A 13386-nucleotide genomic window follows, 5' to 3' on the forward strand; every position below is an offset into this window, starting at 1 on the left:
CCAAAATCCAAGCCCAATGACTTCAATTAAGAACGAAATGGTGAACATGAGAATTGGGCCAACCTCTCCTTTAAAACCCAAAGTCTATGTCAGAAAAGCCCAACTTCCCTTTTCTTCTTCTTCGTTCCCGTCTTACCTCTCTTCCCTGCAGCAATCTCATATCTCACCTTTTCCTCGCAGTAACCTAGTACACAAAGAGTTAAACCATAATCCTTGAGAAATACTGATTCCTTCTGCCAGTTAGTGGGGAGGAAGCTTTCTGACTAGTAGAGAGATATCCTCATCTTCCTTAAACAATGAGCCCACAGTTCCCAAATTTCCTCGTCCACCTCGTTCCAGGATTTGTGTCACTGCAGCTGCCTCCACTGCAATCGTTGTCTACTGTTGCAGCAACTTTCTCTTTCTCCCAGAACCTCATCTTTCAAGTATGCTTCTCTTTCCCTGGATTTAAGGCATGAATTATGTGTAGATTGAAGAAGAAATGCTTTACCCATAAACTATGCGTTCCCAATAGTCTATATAAAGGGAGATTTGGGGGAGAGAACGGGAACCCAAGGTAAGGGAGCAATACCCAAAATACTTAGAAACACTTATAGAAAATCAAGATATCAAGCCTTTAAGCACAAACCCAACTCTTAGTCATTTTCTCCCAAAACCTCCTTCAAACCCATCTTCCAGAAACCCAAATCCAGAAAACCCCCAAATTCTCTCACCGCAGTGTGTTTCTAGCTCCCACACCATGCTTCACGCTGTCAAGCCCTATTCATTATCTGAATCACGCACAAAGCCCTATTGGGTTGATTTTGGCCTAGTCAATGTTTAATTCAAAAAGGACCCTCACAACTATAAATGTCTAATACAAATTTGAGTGTCACGCCCTTGATTTTTAACACAAATAAAAATCAATACATAATCTCATAATTATACATGCGTGATCGTTTAGCCATCAATACAAAATACTTGGAAACTTTTTCCCTTTAAACCAAGTACATACTGATGCCCTGAACCCTCAAACTCAATATACACCCACTCCACAGAGTTATATCTTACACAAACTTACGAATTAAATTTTCGACAACAAAATAAAACATAAATGCTACTCAAAGCTCACTACAACCGAAGTCTTTATAACGGTTTAGTCACAAAATTGACTTCCGACCGTGATGCTACCAGCACGCCACCTCAGGTTCAGCGACGATTATCCTGACTTGCAGAAATAACCCCTACACCGTTTGAATGGTGTACTGGGTTGCCACACAACAAACCCGGTAAGCTTTTGCAAGCCCGTATGAGTAACTCAAAACCACACATGCACAACTCTCCTAACGAGGAAACCCATCAACTCGTAAAAAGGAACACACACCCTGTTTTTCCAAAACAACACATTCTTTTCCCAAAAGAAAACAACTCAAATCACCCCGTGACGAAATTATATTAATTGAAACTCTGACAATTAAATATGATACACAAGTCCTCCCCGACATTTAAAAGAAAGCATCCCTGAAACTCCCTTTTAAAAACACGTACTCATAAGCATCAGATAGCTCCTCGCTACCCCCCATGATGTACCAACAACAAATCAGTCCAACCTGGACAAAACAACACATCAATCCAACTTGGACACATAACATATAAATCCAACCTGGACACACAACACATCAACACACACCTCAATCATATCTATCGTTAGCCTAACAAATAGAATATGATTCACAAGTCCTCCCAGGACATTTAAAAGAAAGAATCCCCGAAACTCTCTTTTAAAAACACGTACTCATGAGCATCAGATAGCTCCCCGCTACCCCCTTGATGTACCAACAACAGACTAGAGCTCTAACTGATCGTATCCACTCACCCGGCCAAAGGCGTGAAGTCTCTATCGTCAGACAGATCATCACACAGATCACTACACAGATCATAACACGGATAATCACACAGATCACCACACAGATTACTCCTAGCAACCCCGAATCCTCAGACCTCCCCAGGTCGTCAGATCAAAACATTAAACAACCCACACAAATCTTGACACTTCCTAAACAATAGGAATTCCCAATCCCTAACACATTGTCTCCGGAAAAGTCAAGCCTCAAGCAATAGAATGAAACCCATCAATCCCTATTGCATAAATCACCCATCAACCCACAAGACTATACATATTTCACGTAAATATATATATATATACACACACACACACACACACGTGGTCATTCACTCAGGAATGTCACTAATACCAACAATAATTTGCAGTTAACTAAATAAGTCTCAAAACAATATGGTAAACCCGTTCGTGAATGAACATCGTGAGATTACTCACCTCGAACTCCCGCTGCGTCTTTAATACGGAACAAGGCAGCTACACCACAAAACAACTGTCCAATGATACCTCATCAAGCAGCTAATCACATACGGTTTCAACTTAGCAACAATCCACAAATGATTTAAGTCTGAAACCCCTGTTTTGAACTAAAATCCCCAAAGTGACGCCAATAGAGGAGAAACCACATCCGTGACCAGCCAATATCTCCGGAATACTTCTAAGATCGATATGCCAAAACCACAAGTCGATCGGATAGTCGGATCCTCACGGATCGAATCATCAAATGGTCCGAAACCGTAAAAACCCTAACATACTCATATGATCTCCAAAAATTACAGACAATATATCGAAATGTTCATATCGACAAGTTGATCGAACTCAAGAACAGAAACTATCCCTGAGGTGACCGGAAGCTGCCAGAAAGCACCACCACAGTGGCGGCGCCGCAGCCAATCCAAAGTTGTTAATCTCAACCCCAATTTCAACTTTCAAAACTATAACAAAGTCCAATTATAAACCAATCAATCCAATTTTACCTTAGCACAAATCGGTTCTATTGAAACTCTAGAATTTCAAAGCTTCGATTCGTCCTCCACAAGTGAAATCGCTCCAAGCCACTTTGGGAAAAGCATCTATGTCCTCAGGGCTCCAAAAGCCCTCAAGAACCACCGGCTATGGTGGCCGGAATCGCCGACTCTGATCAAGGCAATTTCGTCCCCGAAGCGGCCTCTTCCAGTCGATGTAGCTCCCTCCACAACTCGAATCTCTCATCAATCCTTCCACATACCTCTAGAGGGGATTGAGGCGACGAGAACCTACTTTGAATCGCGTCCAAAGGTGGCCGGACGAAGGAGAACGACGCCGGCGAAGTGGAGAGGTGAAACCGGGCTCGGGGAGAGAGAAAACAGAGCTGAGTTTCCGTTTTTGGAAATCTGGCCTTATTTGCAATTTCCGGAAATTGTCGTCCTTTTATACCAAAATGGAAAGTTTTTCCGAAGCCCGTAACTTCTTCATACGAACTCTGATTCTCACGTTCCATATGTCCACGAACTTGTATCGACACGTTCTACAACTTTCGTGAAGGAAGGTTTTGGAGAATCCCAATGAATAAAAAGTCAACCGTTGCGCCCCCCCTAAATGACGCTTCCTGAATAATTATTCGCCCAAAACACTTCTGCTCCATCCACGAGCCACGAAATCGTCAAATAATCATAAAATTAATTTCAAAAAATCCTTAGAAAATAATTACGAATTTCCGGGGCATCACAATGAGTAATATCAAATATTCATATTACCTTCTGTCTTATGGTGGAGTAGTCGAGTAGGTCCTGTACCTGGGATAATGTTATGGTAATGATTAATGAATCAAAGAAACAAAAATTTGTGGATACAGAATGCTTAGCTTTCATTGTCTTCTTGAAACCATTTATACAATACTACACTAGTGAAACTGTGGTTATGTGAAAAATGATTATGATTGTATGAAACCATGGAATGATTATAAATTGATTATTATGTTTGATATATTTGGGAACTGGTTTGCACTTCATCTTCTGAAAGGAGCTAGAGTTCGATGGAGAACGAGACTTGGAAGGACATGGACATGGATATTAGGGAAATGGTTTGCACCTCATCTTCTTAACTTTCCAGAATTCTTCCAGTCTTCATCTAGTCTATAGTACTATTCTAGACCTTTAGTTTATGATAAGTGTTTTGGTATTTCTAATATTCATCAGGAGTTCATTTTGAAGCCTACAGTGAGGCTGTTTCTTAAAACAATGAACCTTGGTCTCTTATCGGAGATTTCAATAATATTTGCGAACTGAGGAGAAAATTTGGGGTAACTTCCCTTTTAGTTGTTATATGCATAATATATGTTCTTTAAATTGGTCTCTTGGTGTTTAATTTTTTTTTCTCAGGTAGATTCTTTTCTTTGGTGTATTGACAGTATTATACATGTTTGCTTCATGCAAGATTAACAGAGTCTATGAGTTGTCTTTCTTTAATAAGGTAATAATAATGTAAAACTCTGATTATTACTGGTACAAATTAAATATACTTGTTTCATGACAAGCTTACACTGCAGTTTGGTACTATACAAGTCATTTTTGCTACGTTATTTAGATTTCAAAATGAATTCGTGTATAATAGTTGTTTTCTATAATGACCATTTGACATGAGAAAATGCTTAACTTAGCTTCCTATTTTTGGCCTTTCTATATTTGCAATTAGAGTATCTGGTATCCCTGAGTATCACCTATTTTTTTGCTATGATTGTAGACATTGCTACCAGCAAAACTAGCAACCCACACTAATTAAAAATCTGTGGAATTTGATTACTAATTACAGACATCTGTATGAACTAACTAACTGGACCATACATGAGCACATATAGACAATGTTACTTACTGAAATATGTCTGATACAAAATTTCTCACAGATATCTGTGTGTTCTAAATATTTAACAGGTACAGAGATTTGTGAGAAACATTTTACACACAGATATCAATGCATAATGATAAAAATATAATTTATTAAATAACTTTATACTCATTGATATCCGTAACAATCACATTTTTCACAGTCATCTGTGTGAATATGTAAAACTATTAATAAATCTATGGAAACTTGACACAGACATCAGTAGCAATTAGATTAATTTACACTCACATCCGTGTGAGAAATTATATGCGCTGATATCTGTATCAATTGTTTACACATGTATCTGTGCGTAAGTTTTTAATTGTTTTCCAAAATTTTAAAAGACTTATATAGAAAGAAAAAGAGAGATTGTTTAACCAAAATATATATGTACAGAGTTCAGACCAAAGCAGAAAAACAAAATCCTCCAATTTCTTCTCTTTCTTCTTTCCTTTCCTTGTTTTTCCATCTTCTTTTTCTTCTTCTCCAGATCTGCAACATTTTCATACCTAGTTTGTTGTTGAGCATTGTAGATACCTCTACTAGCATGACTAGTTTGCTATCTCACCAAGCATAAGTAACACCCTCTTTGGGACACCCACAAGCCATGGTGAGGCCCAACCACTACTTGCATCTTGTAGCCCTATGTTCAAGCTACGCCACGGTATCCGGAAGTCGCAAATCCGTCGCCAGGAAGCCACATTTCCGGCCTTGCCAAGTTGCCCTCACAAATAGGCTTTCTAGACTAGAATAGTAGTTTTGCATCCCACATCTAAGAAAATGTAAAGGAGATGGCTTCCTTCACCTATAAAAGGAACTCTCCTCCCACAACTCAACAGACTCCATTACAACACACTTTGTAATCGTGTTAGACCGCAAGGCTCAACACACACTAGTTAAGCTTTCAAGTGGACGTAGTCTCCCGCTAAGGCGGGAGGTGAACCACTATACTTCGCTTGTGTCATCCTCTCTCTCTCTCTCTCTAAAGTTAACTAGATCCCACGGATCCAAACGTTAACATTGGCGCCGTCTGTGGGAAGCCAACACAAAGGCTTCGTCACTTACCATTGAGTTAAGTCATCTTAACCGAGCTCAAAATAATTTCTTTCTTTGAGTTATATAATTGAAATTCTTAGCGGTAACTTGCACCTTGAGGGCCGGTCAACGCCGAGCTAGTCTGGTCAACGCCCAAGGAGTGGTCAAAACTAGCAGAAACTGATCAAAACACCAACGTATGGGCTAGTCAATGTTCGGTCAGCGCCAGTCAAGAATGGTCAACGCCCAACTCAAAAAAGTCAACGCTAGCAAACCAAAAAAAAAAAAACCTTGGCGGCAAATCTTCTATGGACACCCACAAAACTTCTCTGGGCACCCAGACTTCTTCTCTCGATCGATCATCAGCACCAACAGCAAAGCTTTGTCCGCTTGGCACCACCGCCGGCTACGATCATCCGCCAGCAGCTCTCCCTCCGCTGCTCCACCGATCAAAGCCTCCGGCTAGCGGCCCCGCTACTGCAAACCGCTAGCCATTACGACCCTCCGCCGAGCTCCAGGCCGGCTATCTCCGCCTCGCTCTGAGCTTCCGCCGAACTCAGGCCTCCGCTGAACTCCAATCCCCACCTTTGTACCGTCGTGCAAAGCTCCGCCGAACTCCAACAATTTGTCCAGTTCTGCTTCTCCTTGTCGCTCCGCCAAGCATCACTGACGGCCAAAGCTCCGCCAGCCATCGCTAGCGGATTGTGACACCGCCAAGTTGCAACACCGCCAATCTCCAGCAGAAACTCATCCAACATCCGTTGAGCAAATACCCGCAAACCGCTAGGTACAACTCCGCCAGCACCAGCGGTGCCTAATTTCTCTAGACAACCCCTGCTACTGTCAGCCAAAATTCCTCTAAGCAAGTGCTCCGCTCCGCCGAGCTTCAGAGCTAAGCAAGTGCTCCGCTCCGCCTAGCTTCAACGCTGGCTACGCTCCACCAACCAAACGATCTGCTGAACTATTCAAAAAAAAAAAAAAAAAAAAAATTCTTGAGGCCCAGCGGCTACTGCTTCCGCCAATGTCCGTCAGCGGCCCTCCTTCGCTGGTAAAACTCCATCTCCGCAGGCCTCTATGGGATATCTTCGATCATTATGGGCTCTATTGGGCACCATGACGCATAACCCACCCCCAACGGCCTCAACCCTCCGCTAGGACATTGGCGGAGCTCCGCCGCTGGCAACATCCTCTAGCCTGGCTCGCCGAACTCCCTCTGCTAAGAAAAACCACCACTGGGCACCGAGCACTCCGCTGAGCTCCGAGTTTCCGCCGCACTTCGCTCCGCTGAGATCGCTCTCCGCTGAGCTCCGGGTCAGCTGCATTCCAGCTCCGCCGAACTCCAGGCATCGCTGACCGAGCTCCGCTCCGCCAACCGGTAGCAGCCTCCTCTAGAGCCTCCACTGAGCTCCGAGCTCCGCCGAACTCAAAGCCTCCGCTGAGCTCCGAGCTCCGCCGCACTCAACGCCTTCGCTGAGCTCCGAGCTCCGCCGAACTCAAAACCTTCGCTGAGCTCCGAGTCGTCTCTTCCCTGAGCAGCAACTTTGAGTTTCCTGATTCAAACAATGCTTTCACCAGAACAAACCATCAGCGGCCACCTTTGTTGACACCCAGCAGCTCGCTGCACGCTGCATTACGCCGTTGTCAATTTTTCATCATGCCTTACGGCCCTGCGCATCGAGCTTCTGTCACCAGTCAAAATGATCAATAAGCTAAGTCTTTCTTATTTGATTCTTATATACATGCACCACGTGCTTCTGCTTTTAGGATAAGTTGGGAGACACATGCCTGCACGTACACTTCACAATGCATATATTTGTATATCTTTATGTATGGGCCACTTGTGCAATTCCCATCACTTGTGGACACGTACAAGTCCTGTTAAGATAGTTGTCAAAGGAACAATTATATGTTTAGTTTCTTTGTCAGTTACCTCCAGCACAAGTGCACAAGTGTGGACCATTCATATATGCCACTAAGCATTGCCCACTTCAATTCAAACACACATGCATATAATCATATATGCAGACACTTTTCTTTCTTGATATATATGTGTCTATATATGCATGATGGGCTAGAACGTGGATACACATGCACACTCGTGCATACCTTTATACTCTTATCCATGGTTGTGTTGCACATGTGTTCACTAAATTAATTTTATGCCCCATGCATAAACTCTCAGTGAGACAGCTCAGGCATACACACAGTTATAGTTTTCAAATTAACAACGCACCGGCTCCGCTATCTTGTCTTCTGCTAGAAGCTAACTTGATTGTGTCACCATACATATGTCAATATATGAAAGACTTAGCTACCGCTAAGTTTTCAAGCTCACCTACTTCCTACGCATTTGACAGGGCATCGTTTGTGACCACACATGTAATCCACCTATCCAACCATATCCCTTATTCTTCCAGTAAGAATAAGTCAAAACTGTCATAAATACTTGGGTCACATACTTAAATCGTTTGTTTAAAGTACTTGCCAGTATTTGACATTCATAAACGGTCAATGTCATCCTCCTACATGGTTTTTTTTCATTTGCTTCATTAGTATACTAGGCACGCAATTCTATTTGTGGCCTTTTGTTGTTAGCGTGGCGAATGTTCAAATCAGGCCCATTGCATCTCACACGTATGCTCCTACAACTATATCTCATGGTCCAATACATATATGCACATTTGACATGTTAAACTCCATAAAAAATTATTCTCTACGATTTCAGTGCCAAAATTTAAATTCATATTAGAGGTACACAATCAAATATGTCATTTGATGTCAACTACAATATTGCTTATACATTTTGCTTAAAATTTTATGCAAAATGTATATACAAAATACTAGTGTTGATTTTACATACTCATGTACTAATCACCTATTTTGTTTCAAGGAGATATAATCACCAATCACATTTCCAATTAGCGAAAGCACCACCTTTCGACTAAGGTACTTTGACGGAACATTGGAGCGTCACTCTCGGATAACTCCGCTAGCCTCCAACTTGGCATAAGATAAGTCACTATCTTATCTTTTACGCTCTTGCAATTTGAGCTATTGCTACGCCTTCACATGCTTTTACTACTCTAAGCACGCCTACGAATATATCACACTTGATATGATTTTACATGCTTCCATAAACTTTTGAGCATGCCTACAACATTTCGTAGATTTGGCAACACTTTCTAGGTCTTACATGCTAGATATGCCATGCTTCGTATACCGATCTCAAACGATCTCTAAGAAAATTTACAATAATACATAACGTCACTAGCATCCACATCACAAGTACATGATATACACATATGCCATGCTTCTATTTTAATTGCAACTCAATTAAATAAACATGGGACACTCGAACAAAATATTATTACTTGCTCTATGTGTTTATCATTTTTCATAGACCAATCGCCAAGCGGTAAGTCAACTCCTCATAATAACAATGACCGCTACGCGGCATTGCAGTCAAGTTTCTCCTCCGAGAAATAGTAAAGGGACTAGTTAACACAGCCTACGGCAGCCATTGATCTGGCAGTTAACCCCGACGCTTGGGTATCAAAGATTGGGCTCGCTACCCAACACCCTCTGCTCCGCGCAGCTCCCCTCATCAAACAATTTTCCGACCATCCGGAGGTCTATAGCCAGGAGTGGGGGACTCCTCGCAGGGCCTGGCAGGGGCCCACCCGAAAGGGCAAAAGCGTTCGCTCCAACCAATTCTAGATGGACGACGCACTCACACTAATTATGCTTGATATACGGCACGAAGCTAAGCTTTGGTATCAACCCGCGAGAACATCCTCCTTGACTGGGGACTTCGGGGACTTGTACATACAGCCCATCATAATTAGTAACGGCCACGCTCATGCCTCAGGGCATCACCTTCGAGCTACCCGTTAATGCCTTCCAGGCACCCACGAGCTTCCCGCTCATGCCTTCCCGACACCCACGAGCTTCTGCTCACGAGCTTTCCGCTCATGCCTTCCCGGCACCCACGAGCTTCCGCTCACGAGCTTCCCGCTCATGCCTTCCCGGCAACCCTTGAGCTTCCGCTCACGAGCTTTCTGCTCATGCCTTCCCTGCAACCCACGAGCTTCCGTTCATGCCTTCCCGGCGCTCACGAGCTTTCCGCTCATGCCTTCCCGGCAGCCACGAGCTTCCCGCTCATGCCTTCCCGGCAACCCTTGAACTTCCGCTCACGAGCTTTCCGCTCATGCCTTCCGGGCAACCCACGAGCTTCCGCTCATGCCTTCCCGGCACCCACGAGCTTCCGCTCACGAGCTTCACTGCACCCACGAGCTTCCCGCTCATGCCTTCCCGGCACCCCGAGCTTCCGCTCATGCCTTCCCGGCACCCCCGAGCTTCCCGCTCATGCCTTCCCGGCACCCACGAGCTTCCCCCTCATGCCTTCCCGGCACCCACGAGCTTCCCCTTCATGCCTTCCCGGCACCCACGAGCTTCCACTCATGCCATCCCGACACCCCCGAGCTTCCCGCTCATGCCTTCCTGGCAACCCACGAGCTTCCCGCTCATGCCTTCCCGGAAACCCACGAGCTTCCCGCTCATGCCTGCCCGAAAATCCACGAGCTTTACACTCATGTCTACTCGACACACCACACGTTAATGGAACATTGAATTCTTCTACCATTTGTCACTTGCGACAAATTGAATTCTTTTCGCGTTCCATTAATACGAGCGACAACCAAACAAACACAAGCGTTCAAGCATTCATCATTCACGAATTACAAATGCTTATGCAACTTACATTTATCATATGCAATCCATATGCTCACACGACCATACGCGTTCTCGAGTTTGTACGTCATAAGCGATCGTACTCGGCGCCATTCGAGTGTATACATCAACATGTATCATGCACCCCATACGTTCATATATGCCAACGCATATAAGTGCAACTCACATTTGTTGCCCAATGCAACGAGAATCCTGCATATGCCTGTTTTCTGTCTTTGTTTTGCAGGTTAACGAGTCCCTTCTTGCTTACGAAGTTCGGGGACTTGTAGGGGCTCCGTGCCGCCCGGTTACTTATGCTTGATGACTTCATAATTATAACTCTCCAACCAAGAAGCTCCTCTTACTTGGGGACTTCGGGGACTTGTAGATACCTCTACTAGCATGACTAGTTTGCTATCTCACCAAACATAAGTAACACCCTCTTTGGGACACCCACAAGCCATGGTGAGCCCAACCACTACTTGCATCTTGTAGCCCTATGTTCAAGCTACGCCACGGTATCCGGAAGTCGCAAATCCGTCGCCGGGAAGCCACCTTTCCGACCTTGCCAAGTTGCCCTCACAAATAGGCTTTCTAGACTAGAATAGTAGTTTTGCATCCCACATCTAAGAAAATGTAAAGGAGATGGCTTCCTTCACCTATAAAAGGAACTCTCCTCCCACAACTCAACAGACTCCATTACAACACACTTTGTAATCGTGTTAGACCGCAAGGCTCAACACACACTAGTTAAGCTTTCAAGTGGACGTAGTCTCCCGCTAAGGCGGGAGGTGAACCACTATACTTCGCTTGTGTCATCCTCTCTCTCTCTCTTTCTCTCTAAAGCTAACTAGATCCCACGGATCCAAATGTTAACAAGCATAGTGGATCGGCTTTCTTCCTCTTTCTATATTATTTTCTAAAAAAATCCGATCCCCATCTAAGAAAAAGATAGTTTGATATCATATCTTTACTTGATCTCTTATCTCGATATTATGCTCAAATCGTTTAGGATCTTAAATTGTTTTTGATCCTGTTGTTTGTTGTGGAATAGATGTGTGGGTTTAGGAAAATATTTGCGAGATCTGGGTTTTACAGAATCTTTGTGAGTAGAAATCGGAGGTGGAGGTGAAAGAGAGCTATCCTGGGTTTCAGCACACGAAAAAATTGAAACACGTATAGGTAAGGAAACTCTGATCTTAGTTCTTTTGGGATTATAATTATTAGCGTTCAGGCTTTTTTTTTGGAGTAAGTTTTGGGATGAGTTCTATCAGTTTATGATTAGTGATATGAGTTTTTTTATGTTCTATGCTATTGTGATAGATGCTTGATTAGTTACTCTCCGTTTGAAGTTTTGCTTCTTATTTCATCTAAGCTTAGAAGGAGCGAGCCAAGAGGACAAGTATTGATGTGTGGACTTGCTTTGATTATCAGCCTCAGCAAAAGAGCGTTGAATGTTGGTTTTCCAGAGAGTACAACTTCGAAAAGAAAGGAGCAAAACAAAATAGTAGCAGCTACATTTTTCTTTTCTTATTGTGTTGCTGTATTATGTTTTTTGTTCTTCCCTTGTAAATATTTACTGGGAGAGGTATTGGCGTTCATCCTCCGCTCCCTCCCTGTATCATTATTTCTCGAATAAATTGGATATTTTGATGATTTCTGGGTATCTTGAATTACTATTATTGTTTTAATTTTCAGATAAATGTTTTTTTTAAAAAATATTGTAACAAAAGAAAAGAAAAAGAAATGTTTATAATTTTCGCCTCAACTCACACTGATATTTTTAGTTGATTTGATTGATATGAAGCAGCTGATAGCTGGGTGGGTCCCACTCAAAACTTCACACAGACTTTTTTTTTCCGTACCGAGAGACTAACACCCACCCACCCACCCAAATGCCACAGACAACGAATCTGTGAATGTAGGGTAGGTAATGGCGTACGCATGCAGATTTCAGTGTGTATAGAGCGTTATACACACTCATTGCAATCAGTGTGTAATAGTTTTTTTTTTTTTATAATAATAAGGGATTAGGCGATATTAGTTCCTCGGAGGCAGACAATGTAGGGAACAAGTCCCACCCTCAATCCCGAAGGAGAAGGGTCTGCCACACTCTGGGAACCCACCCCCCATCCCCCTATTTTATTAAAATAGAAAAAGACCAATACAAATCCGTTGGGGGGACCATGCCAAAACCCAACCTATAAAAACAAGGAAGAGACAAGTCCTCTTTCCCTGTGCATAGAAAAACAAACGCCAAAAGAAATAGACAAAATAACAGAATTACAAAACCCATCAACGAAACCTATAGTTAATCATAGAGGACAAATCCTGCCCATAAGGCCTAGCTATAAAGGTAGGCACATCATCCCACCAACTGTAACCCTCGTTTAGCGCACCATGATTAGCAAGAGCATCAGCCACGGTGTTCCCTTCCCGAAAAGTGTGAGAGACCCTAAAATGAATCATACGAGTGAGATACAAAGCAGTTATACCATGCAATCCGCAGCCTCCAGGGGATCAAATTTGGATTCTTAAAATACTGAACAACAAGAATAGAATCTGTTTCAAGCCAGATGTGAGTCCAACTCTTAGCCCAGGCAATCCTCATAGCCTCAATAACTGCCAACACTTCTGCATCAATTGCACACGGAGCTTCCACTTTTTGGGCAAAAGCGCCTCTAAAATGACCCTCATGATCTCTGAAAATCCCCCCAAATCCTGCCATCTCAATGCTGCGAAAAGAACCATCAGTGTTAACCTTCAACCACTGAATTGGGGGAGGAATCCATTGCACTGGAATGTACTTTGGGGCCTTTACAGTAAGGGAAGAAAGGCCAAGAACAGCAAACAAGCCTTGCATGGAGGAAGCATTAGAACAT

At 43.1% G+C, this 13386-nt stretch overlaps 1 long non-coding RNA gene across 1 annotated transcript; it reads left to right on the top strand.

Moving 5' to 3' along the window:
- The first annotated feature begins 11292 nt into the window (after positions 1 to 11292).
- On the top strand, positions 11293 to 12162 carry LOC121051889. The gene is made up of 2 exons (XR_005807383.1): positions 11293 to 11686; positions 11857 to 12162. It is a non-coding gene; the product is annotated as an uncharacterized LOC121051889 (long non-coding RNA).
- Positions 12163 to 13386: the final 1224 nt, after the last annotated feature.

The sequence above is a fragment of the Rosa chinensis genome, chromosome 2, assembly GCF_002994745.2.
Source record: "Rosa chinensis cultivar Old Blush chromosome 2, RchiOBHm-V2, whole genome shotgun sequence".
In the NCBI taxonomy this organism is placed as follows: domain Eukaryota; kingdom Viridiplantae; phylum Streptophyta; class Magnoliopsida; order Rosales; family Rosaceae; genus Rosa; species Rosa chinensis.